Genomic DNA, 18,047 nt, shown 5'->3' with positions numbered 1-18,047 from the left:
AAAGTATGCTCAGCCGGCAAATAGAAAACAGTTTTCTTTTTTTTTTTAACAAAACTGAAAGTCTATGAATGTTCATATTTAAGACCTGCAGTGCTTTTGTGTTCCAAGTAGTTCGCTACAGAGACAAATAAAAGTATTATATTCAAAAGATCTAGGAGTCTACGGTCAGCTACTCAAACAAGTAGATTGAGAGCAGCAGCATCACAGCAAAGCCCAGACAGCACTCCCTTCTCTCGGCATCTGATGCGTGCACCGTGCCAGCAGCGCCTCGGTTGTCTTACGTCAAGGCTTGGTAGGTTTCCCTAGTCCGCTGGAGATTTCCCTGAGTTAGATGCCATAGAGAACTTCACTCCTCAGTCCAGTTTAGTCGCTCAGTTGTGTCCGACTGTGATCCCATGGACTGCAGCACACCAGGCCTCCCTGTCCATCACCAACTGCCGGAGTTCACTCAAACTCATGTCCATTGAGCCGGTGATGCCATCTAGCCGTCTCATCCTCTGTCGTCCCCTTCTCCTCCTGCCTTCAATCTTTCCCAGCATCAGGGTCTTTTCAAATGATTCAGTTCTTTGCATCAGGTAGCCAAAGTACTGGGCTGTCACCTTCAGCATCAGTCCTTCCAATGAATATTCAGGACTGATTTCCTTTAGGATGGACTGGCTGGATCTCCTTGCAGTCCAAGGGATTCTCAAGCGTCTTCTCCAACACCACAGTTCAAAAGCATCAATTCTTCAGTGCTCAGCTTTCTTTATGGTCTAACTCTCACATCCACACATGACCACTGGAAAAACCATAGCTTTGACTAGACGGACATTTGTTGGCAAAGCGATGGCTCTGTTTTTTAGCATCCTAGTTTTCTTTCTCTGGTGATGAAGGACCACAAATGAAGCAGCTGAAAAACAGCCCAGAGTCATCATCTCAGGGTTACAGACAGGAGCTCAGGCACTGGTCGCTGGTGCCTCCACTAGACGCCCCCCGCTAGGCTAAGACTGAGGCAGTGCCCAGGTTCAGGACCCTCTTCCAAGCCTACAGGTCGTGGGCAGAATTCACTTCTTAGTCTGGACAGTGGGGTCTGTGTTTTGTTGCTGGTTGTAGACCACGAGCCACTGGCCCCCTCCAGCTGTCCTCAGGGACCTACCGCCTGGCCTCATCCCCGCTCAGCATGGCAGCTTCTGTCCACATGGCCAGCAGGACAGCACCTCTGCAGCAGCTGGCCTTTGGGAATGGCTCACCTGATTAGGTCTGGCCCACCCAGATGCTCTCACATTGATGAACTCAAACTTTGTCAATAATTAGGGACTTATGTTACATTTGCAGAATTCTTCACCTTGCCACACAATGTGACCTCATCATAGGTGCTACCACAGGGTGTTCACCACTTCTGTTGCTGAAGTAGGAGATGGGCCTGGGGTCAGCTGGTTCCATGCTGACCCCAAGACAAATTACCAAGGGAATGAGGCACCCTGATTGGATGAAAAACAAAGCAACCCGCTGCAGCCTTTTTGTGGTCGAGAGGAGGTCCCAGTCTGACCCATGCAGAGGAGTCTCAGACTGTCCTCTGACTCAGGCTGCACCGTAATATCATTACGAGCGTTAACACTGAGGTCTGACCTCTCCCCACGCGTGTCCCTTAGGCACCCACAGGAAAGATTCAAAACGGAATCTGATGGAAACTCAAATAAGGAATTGTGGACGATGTGATAGTAGGGGAGGGGGAAAAGGAGCTGCACCCATCCAAACCCTGGAAGATTAACCCCCAATTAACACCTAAGCTACCCCTATCAGGTCCAACCTGCTCTTCAAGTTCAGCTGTGTGGTCCCCCACAAGTACCGTGCTTCTAATAAATGCCATGCCTGCTCTGCAAGCCTGGTCTCTTTGTTGAATTCTTTCTTCAAGGAAGATGAGGACTTTGGTCCTTTCGCCCACAGAGAACATTACCACTCTAGCAGAGGGGCTCATAAAGCCATGCACACACATACACCCCTGGGGGCTCTCTTTGAATTATGTGTGACACACGGTTAATTTTTTGCTGAGTAAAATTTGCATGACACAAAACTAATCATTTTACAATATACGATTCAGCGGAATTGAGTACCTTCACACTGTTGTACAATCACCTCTGCTGCTGCTGCTAAGTCGCTTCAGGTGTATCCAACTCTGTGTGACCCCATAGACGGCAGCCCACCAGGCTCCCCCATCCCTGGGATTCTCCAGGCAAGAACACTAGAGTGGGTTGACATTTCCTTCTCCGATGCATGAAAGTAAAAAGTGAAAGTGAAGTCATTCAGTCGTGTCCAACCCTCAGCGACCCCATGGACTGCAGCCCACCAGGCTCCTCTGTCCATGGGATTTGCCAGGCAAGAGTACTGGAGTGGGGTACCATTGCCTTCTCTAACAATCACCTCTATCGAGTTCCAAAATATTTTCATCACTCAAAGGAAACCCCACTCCCGTGAGCAGTCACTCCTCACCCCCTCTCCCCTGGCCTCTGGAAACCACTAACCTGCTGTTTGTCCCTAAGGATTTACTATTTTGCATATTTTGGAATAATATTTAGTTCAATATGTGTCTGGCCTCTAATAGTTGATGGCTATTTGGATTGTTACCACTAAAAACACAAATTGCTATGAACATTCTTGTATAAATTGAATATTCTATCAGTTCTTCTGAGTCTATACCTAGAAGTGGAATTTTGGGTCCTATAGTAGCTGGAAAACCGTCTTCCACAGTGGTTGCACCATTTTACAATCCTTCCAGCAATATGTGAGTGTTCCAACTTACTATATCCTCACCAACACCTGCTATTACAGATTAAAAAGAATTATCAGTAGTACCCTACCATTGCCAGGGGCATGAAGATCCATTTCCCTGTGGTTGTGGTTTGCATTTCCATAATACTAATGATGCTGTATTATAATGATCTCTGCATGTGCTTTTTAGCCATTTTTTACATCTTCCATAGGGAAATGACTCAGAAACAATTCCACTGGCTGTTTTTTCAATTCACTGTCTTTTTTTTTTAAGTTGTCAGAGTTCTTTGTATGTTCTGGATACAAGAGCCTTATCAGATATATGAATTGCAGACTTTTTTTTTTCCATTCTGTTGGTTGTCTTTCCACTCTTTTGATACTGCCCTTTGATAAATAAAATGTCTCATTTTGATAAAGCTAATTTTATAGTTTATCTATTTATTTTTTGTTCCTTGTTCTTTTGGAATCTCATCTAAGAATTCACTGCCAAATCCATGAAAAGTTTAGCACTTTCACTTTGGCCTCTGATCCATTCTAAGTTAGTTTTGTGTGTGGTGTGAGACCGGGGTCCAGTTCATTTTATTACATGCTCCATACCCACTTGTTCCAGAAATATTTGTTGAAAAGATTGTTTTCCAATAGAAAGCACAGTCCTTTACTAAAAAGCAGTTGATCAAGGAGTCACGGGTTTATGTCCAGATTCTCACTCTAACCCACTTCTCTATCTCTCTGCCTCCTGCCTGTCTCTCATTGTTTACATTATTGTAGCTTTGTCCTAAGCTTTGAAATTGTGAAGTGTGAATAGTCCAACCTTCCTCAAGATTCTTTTTGCTATTTGGGCTGCCCTGCAATTACATGTTAATTTTAGGATCACCTTATGCAAAAATGTCCACTGAGCTATTGATAAGGATTGCACTGAATCTGTAGGTTGCTTCGGGTAAGTATTGCCATCTTACCAATATTAAGTCTTTCATTTCATGGACAGGAGCTATCTTTCAATTTATTTAGATTGTCTATAACTTCTATCAGCAATGTTTTGTAGCTTTCACCATACAAATTATGCATCTCCTTGGTTAAACTTATTCCTAAGTATTTTAATGGTATTATAAATGGAACTTTTTATTAATTTCCTTTTGTAGATTATTCATTCATTACTAATCTATAGAATACAACTGATATCTGCTCATTAATCCTGTATTCTATAACTCTGCATAATTCATTTATTAATTTTAATTGTTTGTTTTGTAGATTTTTTTGGATTCTTTAAGATTGTCTATGAATAAGATCATGTCATCTGCAAATAGAGATAGTTTTACTTCTTTGTTTCCAATTAATATGACTTTTATTTCCTTTTCTTGCCTAATTGCTCTCTAGAACTTTCAGGATTAGCATCCTTGTCTTATACTTGATCACAGGGAGAAAGCTTTTTATTTCATCAATGACTATATTATTAGCTGTGGGTTTTTCATAAATGTCCCTTACCATGTTGAGGAAGTTGGAGCCTATTCCTTGTTTTTGTTTTTAATCATGAAATGGTATCAGATTTTCTCAAATGATTTTTCTTCATCAGTTGAGATGATCATGTATATTTGTTTCCTTTCATTCTATTAATGTGGTATAATACACAGGCTGATGTTATTGAATTGAATTTTATTGAGTTGAATTGGTCTTGCTGTGTTGGGATAAATCCCATGTGATCCTGACGTCTAGTACTCTTAAAGGCTACTGGCTTCAGCTTGTTAGCATTTTCTTGATGATTTTTGCATCAGTATTAAAAATGGTTATTCATCTATAGTTTTCTTCTAATGTCTTTTCAGGCTTCATTTATTATCCGGGTAACGCTGGCCTTACAGAATGAGTTAGGAAGTGTTCCTCCCTCCTTGACTTCCTGAAGAGTTTTATTAATAGAAGGATTGGTGTTAATTCACTTTACAATGTTTGGTAAAGTTCACCAGTGGAACACTCTGGTCCTTCACGTTTCTTCGCTGAGAGGTTTTTGGTTTTGTCTTTCATTACCAAGTCACTCTCAATACCTTTGTATCTATCTGTTTTTAATTATAAATGTCTAGCTGATGCAGTTGGAACTTAACTGAGACACTGTTTCCTTTCTCTCTTTGGCCAAAACACTGGCATTATGAATCCATTGTGGCAAAGTCATCATTTCGTTTAACTGGAAGACCGCGTCAGAGTACAGAGGGCTCCAGCAGTTCATGCAGCTGCTGCTGCTTGGAGAGAAAGAGCAGATAACTTGCCAGCTCGAAACTAGGAGCCACAGAAAACTGTTGCTATTATTATCTTAGAGGTATGGAAGCTCGACTGATTTAGAAGATAAAGCAACTATAAGGAATTAATGTCTGTCTCATAAACACTAAAAGGAAGACAAACAATTAAGAAAATGTACTTCTCTCCATAAAAGGGAAGGAATATAAATTTCAACTTCTCTAAGAGACTGGATCACTTTCTCAAACTAGGTCATCCACTAGGCAGTCAGCTACAAAAATATCTAATAGTCACACTTCCTTAAAAACAATGTAATTGTGAATAAAAATCTAACTTACAGCTCATGAAAATGATACCCATTATCTAACATAAATTACAATTCAAATTTACAAAATTACAATATTGCCCAGGAGCTTACTATACTTATGAAGGAGTCAGCATATATTAAGTAAGTCTTTTTTTTTTTTTTCTCTCCAACAAGATTAGACAGTAAGAAAAGCTTTGCACTTCCATCATGGAGATGGAGTCATTTCTGTGATAAATCCAACCTCTGTTTCTATAGGGAAATGGACTCAGTCCATTGGAAAGGATTTCACGTTGTTTCCAAAACAACTTTTCTTTTTCTTTGCCTAAGACTCCTTAAGCAGAAGATTTTGAGCCCTTTCAAAAGCACGGAGTCAAAGCAATGTTTATGTAATAGATATCTTCAAATAAAACACTTGAACCAGCATATTGTCTTGCAGAGAAATACCTTTATTTGCAGACTGGACCCATTCTGGGTGACAAAGAGTAGCAGGTACAACCTGACTACACATGCCTGGGCAGCAGCAGCACAGTCCACACAGACCAGCTGCATCAGACAAGGACAGTCCTACTCTGGAGGCAGAAACATACTCATTAAGAGCATGGTCCCGGGAGGGTCGTCTCGCTCTGTGTGAATCCCAGTCAAGTCACTTAACCTCTGAGCCTCTCACATCAGGACAAAAATGCTCACCTGCTCATTCGGCAGATGAACTACATAAGGTTGAAAAAATGCTTTGAAAGCCACAGACGTAAGTAAAGTCAAGCCCGCAAGAATTTATATGCAGTGATGGGCTGGGATGCACTCCCTCCCCTAAGAAACAAGGAAGCGAATAGGGCGGAGGAGGGGCAAGATTTAGGCGATGCTGACTCTGGGGGAGCTGGAGAGTGTTACTTAGGTCAGGATGCCTCTCATCTCAGGCAAGACGGCAGACGGTCCTTGCTAAGGTCCCCACCACGGGCTGTAAATCCCGCAGGTGCTCCAGCTTACTGGGAGCCAAGCAGCTCCAGGCACCAGGACCAGTCCTCCAAAAAATCCCAGATACAGGTGGCATCTTAGAGACAAACCACCCAACCCGAGGGAGGGAGGGTGATTGCTCTGAACAGTGAAATGGATCTGCTGAGAGTGTCCACCACAGCCACCTTTCTCAGCATTCCATCTCCTTCCCAGACTTCCATTTTTTTAACAGTCTTCTAGAAAATTGTCTAGACAGCATTGTTTTATCCTGTAGATACAGTCACTGCTATTTAAAATCAAGATGCTTTAATAACTGCAAACCTATTATGGTTCCAAAACTCAGCATAAAGCTTAAAGATTCCATAACAAAATAGGCTTTCAAAATGTTTCCATTTTGGCTTAAGTTTGCAATAAGGAAACAATATTTTTCTTTTAAAACTATATCAGACAGATGTGAAAACAATTTAGACAATGTCCAGGTATGTTCTAGTACATAAAAGATACATGTACCATCCCTGTCATAATTCAAGTAAAATGTAACTTGTCCAGACAAGCACATCAAGAAACAAAAGCATTCTTTTCAGGCTTCACCATTTTTTAGGCTTCCTGAAATTGGACACTTTCAAGAAGTTTTTTAGTATCTCCATATGAGATAGAGTTTGAAGGGAATCATTTATCCCAAGAGTCTTAGGAAATGAGCTAGTGGATGGGGAAAATGCTTTAATGGGTCCCTGTGGGGTAATTAATCATCACTCATTTTGGAAGTGCGCTCGGCGTCTGTGGGACTGTCATTTGAGGATGAGAAATTCAGTATTCTTCAACCTCAATACGGATATTGTCAGGTTCTGCGGAATTTAATTTCAGGTGTAGACAATGGAGTTTTTGCTAGAAGTATCTCAATTCATCAAAAATCAAAGGTAGGGAATTTTACAAAAGCTATAAATTATTTCCATGGAAAAACTAGCACTGTCAAAGGACAGATGAAAACCCCTGCACATTTTTACCCAGAATAAAATGACTGGGATATAATCAGGACTAAATTGAAATGTTTGTGCCATTTCATAGGTGATCTTACTTGCAAAGCAGAAATAGAGACATAGACGTCAAGAACAGACATGGATACCAAGGGGGATGGGAGTTACTGGAAGCCTGGGGCTGGCACGACGGCACCACGGATGAAGCAGACAGCTAAGCAGAGCCTGCTGCACGGCTCAGGGAGCTCAGCTCAGCGCTCTCGGGGATCGGAACGGGAAGGAGGCCTAGAGAGAGCAGGGGTGTGCACGTGGACGGCTGGTTCGTTTTCCTGCGCAGTGGAAACTAACACACCATTGCAAAGCACCTGCTCCAACAGAAATTAGTTTGAATAGGAAAAAAAAAATATTTGACATGATGGCCTTAGTAAACAGAGTAAGACGCTTTTATGCCACACGCCTAATGCCGACAATTATTGTTCTCCACGAGTTTTTCATTTCTCTTCTTACAGGATGATATGGAACTGCCACCTTGATAGGAAAAGGCTAAATCGACCTCTGTTTGCAAGCTGCAATTAACACGAGCATACATGTGGTGATGGCAGTTACCAGCTGAGAAGAAAGTGTTTAAGGAGCCAATCAGGTGAAACATTAAGTAAATCGATCACAAGGAAGTACTTAAATTTCTCCAGGGTGTGCAGAATGACTATGAGAAAGACACGATTCAAAAACAGAGGGAGTGATACTTCTCTTTCATTCTTCAAGTCTGGCCCAGCCTGTGAAAAGCTCACGTGCACCATCGGAAGACAGGGGTTTGAATTCCAGCTTCCCCTTCTGAGCTGTTCATCCTGGCACAATTCATTTCAGCATCTCTTGTCTTCAAATGCTTCCTAATTTACCTAACTTAAACTTTTCATGTTTATTTACATCACCTATTTATACAGATGAGGAAATCGAGGATCAGAGATACTAAGTATCTGGTCCAAGGTGGTAAATGATGAAGGTGGATCCTGTTTCAACAAGATTTTACATCAACTGTTTCCATTGTCTTATCCGATTTACTTCTACCACTCGATTATTGGAAAGAATGTGGCTTGGAAAGTCACTCTTAAGGCTGAACATTTAATAATTATCATAATTTCTTCTTTGAGGTATTAAAGTTCGAAACACAAAGAGACTCTCTGGAAAATTCTAGATAGAGTGATGCCATCCACTATGGTAGCCACCAGTCACACATGGCTATTTCAATGTAAATAAAGTCATTTTTTTTAAAATGACAAACTCCTCACTTGCAAGAGTCATATTTCAAGTGCTCAAGAGCCACATATGGCTCCTGGCTACCATATTGGAGAGCAGAAATAAAGAGCATTTTCCTCATCACAGAAATTCCCACTGGATGCTGCAGGCTGGAGTCCAGATCCCAGGCTTCTGCCACCGTATCTTATCGTCACTAATGTCTCATCTGTGCGTTGCTCCGTGTCGCTCCTAGGCGTGGCATTTTAGCTTCCTCTCATAGCCACAGATGACAGTGCTCGTCTTTAAGCATTTTGTCAGGTATGCAGCAACACAGAAACAGCACTGCAAAATAACAAGTAAGCCTAGTGGTTTGGGAACACAGACATTTTCTCTCATTATTTGAGAAGCCTGGGAGACTTGTTAAAATGCAAACTCCAGGCAAGATGCTGCTTAGAGTCTTCTATAGACAAGAAGACAAGAAAATAAGGCACCAGATATTAAGACATTCAATAATTACTAGCTTTTCCCACCTGTTGCTTCTTTTTTATACAAAGGGGGAAATATGTAGGCAAAGCAGGTGCCACTTTGGACAGAAGCAAACATTTCTTTCCTACTGACCCCTGGAGGTAGAGTGATGGAGGAATCTGATGCTCATGAAAGTGGCCTGTGTCTCTAAGGGGTTTGAATTCTCAAGCTGTCCAGAGGAGACCCTCCTCCCCAGTCTTCTGTTCACTGGACCACCTCTTCCCCTTCAACATGAATCATGTGGGAAAGCAGTACCACGTGCCAATAACAGAGGAGCAGGGAGTCTGTTGGGTGGTGTTGAACAATTAGGTGATTATCCAAAGCAGAGTAATTCAAATTAGATGTGTGTGTGTGTGTGTGTGTGCGCGCGCGCGCGAGCGTGCGCCCCATGCATGTGCATGCTCACAAGAGGGGGTGAGAGGCAAGATTATGTGCTCGTGTAAGTGATGTGTGTAAATTCATTACCAGTGTGGGTGTAAATGCGGGTGTTCAGGGTGTTGAGGTGTGCAATCTGGTCACTATGTGGACTCAGACACAAGCCAGACTCTGAAACGTAGCACTGCTAACTCTCAGTGGTTCGTGTTTACAGACGTGAAACCCACAAGTTAACAGTGTCCATTCAACCCAAGTCAAATAGCCGACTCGTTGCGATTAGGAGAAATCACAAAAGAGCACCCCGTGGTTCAGAGGCTTGTCTCTGCCCGTGTAACCCAGCCCTGTGGCTCCCCTGGAGGCCACCGTCATCTATAAAATGAATAAGCTGAGCTGTCCTGGGCCTCCCCACCTCTGACTCTTGGATTCCTCCCTGCCACACATTTCTGCAGAGCTTCCAGGAGCCCAGTTGACAAGACTGGATTCCTCCTTATCCTCGCCCATCTGTCAAGTGGAGGCGCTGATAAGCAGGGAAATGGCCCATCACACAGACGAAGGGAAAAACAGGCAGCGGCTCAGAGCGTGGGGCCTCACAGAAGATGAAGCACTGTCCCTGGGCAATTAGCATGTGGCATAAATGCCTGCCGCGTGCTGCTACTACTTACCTCCCCTAGACCACGAGATGGGAATCTGAGAGACGTCACTTTCAGTATGTCTTGGAAATCATGAAATACAATGCCTATAAATCGATGGCATTGAATACACAACCTTGCGTGTGCTCTCGTTCTCATTTGCCCAGTGAAACTGACACACCAGCCGCACAGCAGAGCTCGCTTGTCTTTACTCGAGTGGGCTTGCCCTCCTACCTTCCTTGCTTCTCCCCTTCTGTTTCCTCCATCCTTCCTTTTTTCTTTTGTTTGTTACACCAATCTAGACTCCTTTTGCATTTCTTACCTGAAAAGAGGATGTTAGCACACAGGTGCCAGGAGCACTCTTACTGATACGGATCCAACAGGGCTTCATCAGAGCCGTGCTCACTCCCTCCATTAAATATATACCACCATTTTATACCAGTTAATTAGGACTGGAAGAAATGATATGGGCCTGAAAGAGGTTGTTTGATGCACGATACTGGATGCTTGGGGCTGGTGCACTGGGATGACCCAGAGGGATGGTACAGGGAGGGAGGAGGGAAGAGGGTTCAGGATGGGGAACACGTGTACACCCATGGTGGATTGATGGTGATGTATGGCAAAACCAATACAATATTGTAAAGTTAAAAAATAAAATTAAATTAAATTAAAAAAAGTATACATGAAGCTAGTGCTATTTTTACAGGAGAATAGAGCTGTCATCCCAGAATTTCTTCCTCTAAACCACACATGCTTAATTTTTTATAGATTTTGTTGTCAGTGCAAAATCTGTGTCATTTTACAGTAATGACAACTAATTTTCCAATTGAGTCAGAAAAATTTGTGTTTTTATCTCCCTGTATTAGTGGCCTCCCAATCCCCACATTCAAAAAACTTACCTGAGTCGTGTTTTTAAAAATGCAAACCCTGCAATCTTTCCCTTGACCTGAAACAAGACTCTCAAGGAGAGAAATCTTAGACTCTGCCTGCTCAGAACATCAGCAATAATTCTTATAATAAGAGCCAAGTTTGGAGACCATTCATTTATCTCCAGAATGGAAATGTCGCTGCCCATGTGTGCTTCTTCTGAAATCAATGCCAGTCTTCCTCCTGGTTTCCTGATGTGACTCTAACCCACTCCATAGTCCACACTGTCGTGGGAAATCAGAAGAAAGAGAAAGGGGAAGATTTAGCATAGTCTTGTCCAATAAAAACATAATGCCAAACACGTGGGTAATTTTCAAATTTGCAGAAGCTGTATTTTTAAATCTGAAGGAATAGTTGAGATTAATTTTAACAGGATGGTTCATATCACTCAACCTATCCAAAGCACTGTTTTAGTATGTAAATAATACAAAACTATTGAAATGCTTTGCATGCCTGTTTAGAGCAAAGTCTCAAAGTCTAACTCACACCCAGTGCCTAGTTCTGCTTGGACTCGCCACTGTGTAGGTGTCCAATGGTCACTGTGCTCAGTGGTGATTCAGAATACACAGGTTATGACATGATGGATGAAACAATAACCCAGATTTACCCCACTCGTTTACCTTGGAAAAAATCACAGCCATCTGCAGGCGTTCTAATGATGGTTTGACTTGCTAAGTTTAAAAATAAAAGAAAACAAGGAACAGATAGCAGAAACCACATAATCCAGCTTTAGAGTTTCTTATAGACGGCATTTCATTGTCATCACTTAAAAATCTAACTTTAATTAGCCAGTATTAGGTATTAAGTCTTACCATGTCAATGACATGTGCGTGCTAAGTCACTGTAGTCGTGTTTGACTCTTTGCATCCCTGTGGACTGTAGCCCACCAGGCTCCTCTGTCCATGGGATTCTCCAGGGAAGAACACTGGAGTGGCGGCCATGCCCTCCTCCCGGGATCTTCCTGGCCCAGCGATCCAGCCTGCATCTCTTACGTCTCCTGCACTGGCGGTTGTGTTCTGTACCACTGGTGCCAGCTGGGAAGCCCACTAATAACACATCACACTTAGAATATATTTAAATAATTATTCAGTATTTGCAGGATGGAGCCATGGGGAGAATGTTCCTTAGAATATTTCACTTTCTTCTTTTGTTATGTGTTTAACAAAACATCAGCTCTGTGTATATTCTCTCAAGTTTTCCAGAATGCCAGCATCTGTTTTTTGATGCCATCTCTAAGCGCACTGATTTCTGACAAGGCCCGCTTCTGAGAAGGGTTTGCGGAAAGTCTTAGAGATGTTGTCACAATTTTTACAGCTTTCTCCATCCTCATATGTGATCCTAAAAATGAGGTACAGTTGAATTTCCCATAATTATTTTATTAAGATAAAGTAAGAGTACAGACCAAGGGGAAATGTCAGTCCCTGGATTCCAAAGTCAATGCGTTTCCTTGATAACACGTGGAGACAGACCTGCTCCTTGAGGCATGCATATGCATGCCTGCTCAGTCGTGTCCGACTCCTGGTGACCCCATGGACTGTAGCCCACCAGGCTCCTCTGTCCGTGGGGTTCTCCAGGCGAGAATCCTGGGGTGGGTTGCCATTTCCTCCTCCAGGGGACCCTCCCGACCCAGGGATGGAACCCCCATCTCTTTGGTCTCCTGCGTTAGCAGAAGGATTCTTCTCCACTGTGCCCCTGGGAAGCCCTGCTCCTTGCGGTAGACAAAGTCAAAATAAGCACGAGGTGGCCACAATATCTTGTTTCTTACCCTATTTTTAGGATATAAGCTAAACTTACGGAAGAAAATTATTTCCTCGACATTTGTAATGTGCCAAATGTTCAAATCCTATTTTTACATTAAATCTAACCTCATGTATAGCCAAATGTGTTTCAGAAGAGAGTAGCTCAGTATTGATTTTAGTTTTACGTTCTCTCCCTGATATTACAATGAAGTGATCATGAGAGAGGATGACAGAAGTTGGATTAGGAAGAAAAGGACAAAAGGGATCTGGCAATCAAACATCTCTCTGCAGAAGGCACAGCAGTAGCAGCTTCCTTTTTGTCGCTGCATATATGGGTTGTTGTATATGTGTGTTTCCTACTTTTTCTTATATGGGTTGTTGTATACGCGTTTCATACTTTTTCTTATATGTCAAAGACACACACACACACACACACACACACACACACACACCTGTAATAATAAGGAAAGACAGTCACACATCTCCTGAGGTCCTCATATGAAGAAAATTTAAGTAGTCATATCAAACACAGGGGCACATGTTTGTACTAACTTTCCAAGCTCTAGCCCTCCAGCTCCCTTTGCAAATGGAAACACGGTGAGGTTGGGGTATCAGATGTTTCCCAGCCCACCTTGAAGTTAGGGCTGCCTGTGTGACATGGTGACAATCAGTTAAGTGTAAGCAGAAGTTTCTAGTTCAGGCATTTAGTTGAGGCCCTTACTATACAAACGATTGACTTGGTTTGTGACTTTTTTACCACACTCCACGTTGCTTTGTTGCTGAGACTGTTTAGTTGATGCCTGGAGATAAAGTATTTATAGCTCTTCATCGTTGGATCAAATGTCTGAGGAGGGCAGCTTGCCCCAAGGATGGGGAAGCACAAAGTCAAGACAATCTGATAGCCCACTGGCATCATGGGTCACGGCTCCCGTATCAGCCTTCCATCACGAAAGCAGAAACTGGTCCATTTAGTAACTTCCCCTGAAAATCTCAGACAGTCTTGGAACACATTGAAGAACTCTTCTGAACATATGAGGAATATCAGCATTGTTTTCAGAAGTAACAGGGAGCTCACTGATAAAATTCTCTCCTCTATGACAGGATTCTGCATCTAGTTAAAATTAGGTCTTCTGGTTTCCTGCATTTTCTTGTCACTGGCATAGTTTTATGGACATTGGCTAGTGTCTTACTAACACAGGGCATGATGAAATTATGGGTGGGAATCCACGATTGGGAAAAAGTTTTGGAAGGTTTGACCACAGGGACGAAAGCTGTTAATAGGGTCGTCTTGACTTTGCTAAGTCCGGAGTCGAGAATACCAGCAGGCTTTGACTCAGAATGTCCCCACACGCCGTCAGAAACTTCTGGCTCTGTCCACAGACAGGAGCTGCATTGTGCTGATAAGAAATAGAAAGTAATTTCTTATGTATAATATATAAACTCTTTAAATTGATTTTTAAATCTGCTCTTTCCAAATTGTCTGTTCCTGAGCTCAGCCTGATACTCTCATTGCCCAGAAAGTCAATCATGATGGCCAGCGCATGCCAAGCACACAAGCTTGTCTCCCCTTGACTTATAAGAAAACATATGATTGCCCATCTGCTTCAGATGCAGAAGCTTTATCAGATGCTGGATTCCACCAGGAAAATGAAAGCTGCTGTCCGTCATCAATTTTCATATGCATTTTCTGAAACGGGTTTTGCTACAACCTACTAGGTCTCTTTCCAAAGGAGATAATTGCACCCAGATAACTTTTATAAGGGAGGGAAGGTATTTGTAGAAACCAAGTTTTAGAGATAAAGAACAAGCAAGTAATTAAGAAATACAGTAAACATGTTAGGGAAACATAAAAAAATTAGGTAATTGAGCATATTATCATATGTATTAATACAATAGTATATGATATATGCAAACATATATAATTTATGAAAACTTGAACATGCCAGAGATCAAAGATAATCTAGTGGCTGAATATTTTAATACATTTATTTTAATGTGACTAGATTAATAGTAATATGAGCTATATTTTACATATATGTATATACACATATATATGGAGTAGGAAATGACAACCTACTTCCGTATTCTTGCCTGGAAAATTCCATGGACAGAGGAAGCTGGTGGGCTACATTTCATGAGGCTGTAAAGAGCTGGACATGACTGAGAGACTGAGAACATGCACACACACATATATATGTTACTTTTACAGATGTGAGTAACTTATGTTCTCTTATAATGGTATTAATATTTAAAAAATAATGTATACAATAGCAAAATGCTACAAACCATGAAAACCATGATGATTTTTCTCAAGTAACTTAAATGTTAAAGACAAAGGCAAGAAAAAGTTAAACAGCTTAGTTTATTTATTAAGGAGCTTAGTTTTTTAACTTAGAAAAATAAAATGCTCTCTACTCTGCTTGCATGTGACATAAAAGTGACACAGTATAAACAAAGGTGTATTGGAATTATTTCAAATGCATGAAAAAAAAGTCGAGGACGCTTGAAGGATTGAATTAAATAAATACAGGCAAACTTATGTAAAAAAAAAAAAAAAGAAGCAGCAGCCATCCCATGAAATCACAGTCTCTTGACAAGAGGACCTGAGGGTTCAAAGCCTGCGACCTCACCTGCCCTCTTCGGGCAAGCCCCAGAGGCCGGGACTCCAGCTCCCTGCTCTGCGCTGGGGCCTCCGGGAAGGTGGGCAGCCGTGTACGAACCATCTCCGCCCTGCGCTAGAGACGGGTATCCATCACACACACACACAAGCATACTTGCACACACACGCATACTTGCACACACAAACATGCACACACACCGTGGGCCCCGCGCGCGTACACGCGCGCGCGCGCACACACACACACACACACACACACACACACACCCCGGGCCCCGTGTGCACACACACGCACACACGCCCCGGGGCCCGCGCTGACAGAGGCTGTTAGGAGAGCTTCCTGGCTGACCGCCCTGCCCTGCAGTAACCTAAGCAAACGCTTCCCCGGCCCTTTGTCAGCGCTGGGGCGATGCAGACCGTCCCGCGGGGCTCGGTCCACTGCTCCTCCCCTGCCGACACTAAGGGCTAGACAGAGGGGAGGATGATGCATCAGGAGGATCTGGGTGAAGCAAGGCTTTAAGTCAGCGTGAGAAGTCCCAGGGCACAACTTGGAGCCGCTCCTGAGTGAAACCGAGCAGAACCAAAACAGAACAAGCCTGGAGACCTGAACACGGCCCAGCTCTCAGACCAGCCGCCGCTGAGCACACAAGTAGATGGGCTAAAACAAACAGTACTTCAAAGGCTTTGAAAATGAAATCGCTGTTTGAACTACGGCCCACAAAGACACGTATTCTAAACTTCAAGGGGTTGTTGGCATGCTACAGTAGATGACTTAAATAGAACCAGAGCCTCATAACCTAAAATGTCCGGGATATGATGAGAAATTGCTCATCATCTTTAGAACTAGGAAAATCTCAACTGGGATGAGGAATGATCATCAAAAGAGGCCAAGTGCCCTGATGACTCACACGCTGGAATTCTCTGATGAAGACCTTAAAGCAGCTATCATAAAATGCTCCAGCAAGCTATTACAAATGCTCATGGAGAAAAAAAAAAAGTCTCAGCAAAGGAAAAGTAATTGAAATTCAGGAACATGTCGACAATAAACAAAAAGCAACAGAGACGGGAAATTCAAAACCTGCTCTTACTTTAAATCTAAAAATTACATTTGATGATTAAAATCAAAGATTTTAATACTGTCTGATGTGGTTTTCACTGCATGTACAAGTAATATTTAAGGCAATTTTGTTATAAAGGTGGAAGTGGGAGAGAGGCCTCAAGATCGGTAAGATGGTTACATTCACCTTGATGCAATAACTTATTGAAACAAGATCATACACTGTGATAACTTGGAAAGGTATGTAACCTCTAGAGCAACCAAGAAAACCACTGTGAAGATATACATTCAAAAACACTGAAGACAAGTTAAGATTGGATACGAAAATATTAATAAGAAAAATATTAACAAGGAGGACAGAACATAAAACACAAAGGGAATAAACAGGAAACCAACAGATAACCAGAGCAGAGCTATAAGCAGGAAGGAATTAACTTACAGTAAAAAGCAAAGCTTTCTGAAATAAAATATCTAGGCACAGATTCATACATTATTCACTGGAGGATTCTCCCAAACATTTCAGGAAGAAATAAGTCCATTTTATACAATCTTTTCCAACAAAGAGAAGAGAAGGGAATGCTTCTCAATTCATTTTATGAGACCAGCATGGTCCTGATACCAAAACGGACAAAGACAACACACACACACACACACACACACACACACACACACACACAGATACAGATTGATATCTTCCATGAACATCGAAGAAAAATCATCAATAAAAACTGGCAAATTCAGCAATATTTGCAAATAAAAATACACCGTGATAAAGTAGAATTTATAGCAGGAATGCAAGGCAGGAACAATATTTACAAATCAACTAGTCTAAAGATGAAAATGACACAATTGTATCAATTGATGTGGAAAAAGGACTTGTTATTTGTGATGAAGAGAAAGATGCTACATTTATTTTTTAAAAGCCTATATATCTGCATGTATGCATATATACATACTACACTCACACAAATATGTATCTGTATTAAATAATGAAAATGTATATGAGAACTAAAGAAATTGCTTACCTATGGGGAAGAAATGGAACACAGTGGAGAGAACAGAGATTAAGGCTGGATTATCTGAATCATTCTTGTTTACAAATTTGGTTTTGCATCCACATAAATGTTTTACATATTTATTAAACAGAATGAATCAAAGGAAACTAGCTATACGTCAAGTTGGGCACTTACCTATGCTAATAAGATTTATTTCAGTGACTTTAAACACAGGGCTTTGAGTACACATATCTGGTGAATATATTCAAAGGATCTATTTGCCACTTCTGCTGTATAATCATAAGGGATTATATTTAGGTTATACCTGAATAGCCTAGTGGTTTTCCCTACTTTCTTCCATTTGAGCCTGAATTTAGCAATAAGGAGCTGATGATCTGAGCCACAGTCAGCTCCAGGTCTTGTTTTGATGACTGTATAGAGCTTTTCCCTCTTTGGCTGCAAAGAATATAAACAATCTGATTTTGGTATTGACCATCTGGTGATGTCCATGTGTAGAGTCATTTCTGTGTTGTTGGAAGAAGGTGTTTGCAATGACCAGTGCGTTGTCTTGGCAAAACTCTGTTAACCTTTGCCCTGCTTCATTTTGTACTCCAAGGTCAAGCTTGCCTGTTACTCCATGTATCTTTTGACTTCCTACTTGTGCATTCTATTCCCCTATGATGCAAATAATGTCTTTTTTTTTTTTTTGGCGTTACTTCTAGGAGGTCTTGTAGGTCTTCATAGATCATT

The 18,047-nt window shown here is 41.8% G+C and overlaps 1 protein-coding gene across 1 annotated transcript in view; it reads right to left on the bottom strand.

Moving 5' to 3' along the window:
- Positions 1 to 18,047, bottom strand: part of ZNF385D (zinc finger protein 385D) — a 990,916-nt gene that overhangs the window by 399,530 nt on the left and 573,339 nt on the right. The gene's annotated exons all lie outside the window — the stretch shown is intronic.

This window comes from Bos indicus x Bos taurus, chromosome 27, assembly GCF_003369695.1.
Source record: "Bos indicus x Bos taurus breed Angus x Brahman F1 hybrid chromosome 27, Bos_hybrid_MaternalHap_v2.0, whole genome shotgun sequence".
Taxonomy (NCBI): Eukaryota; Metazoa; Chordata; class Mammalia; order Artiodactyla; family Bovidae; genus Bos; species Bos indicus x Bos taurus.
Note: the sequence above shows the minus strand (reverse complement) of the source record. Positions and strands in the feature narration are given on the sequence as shown.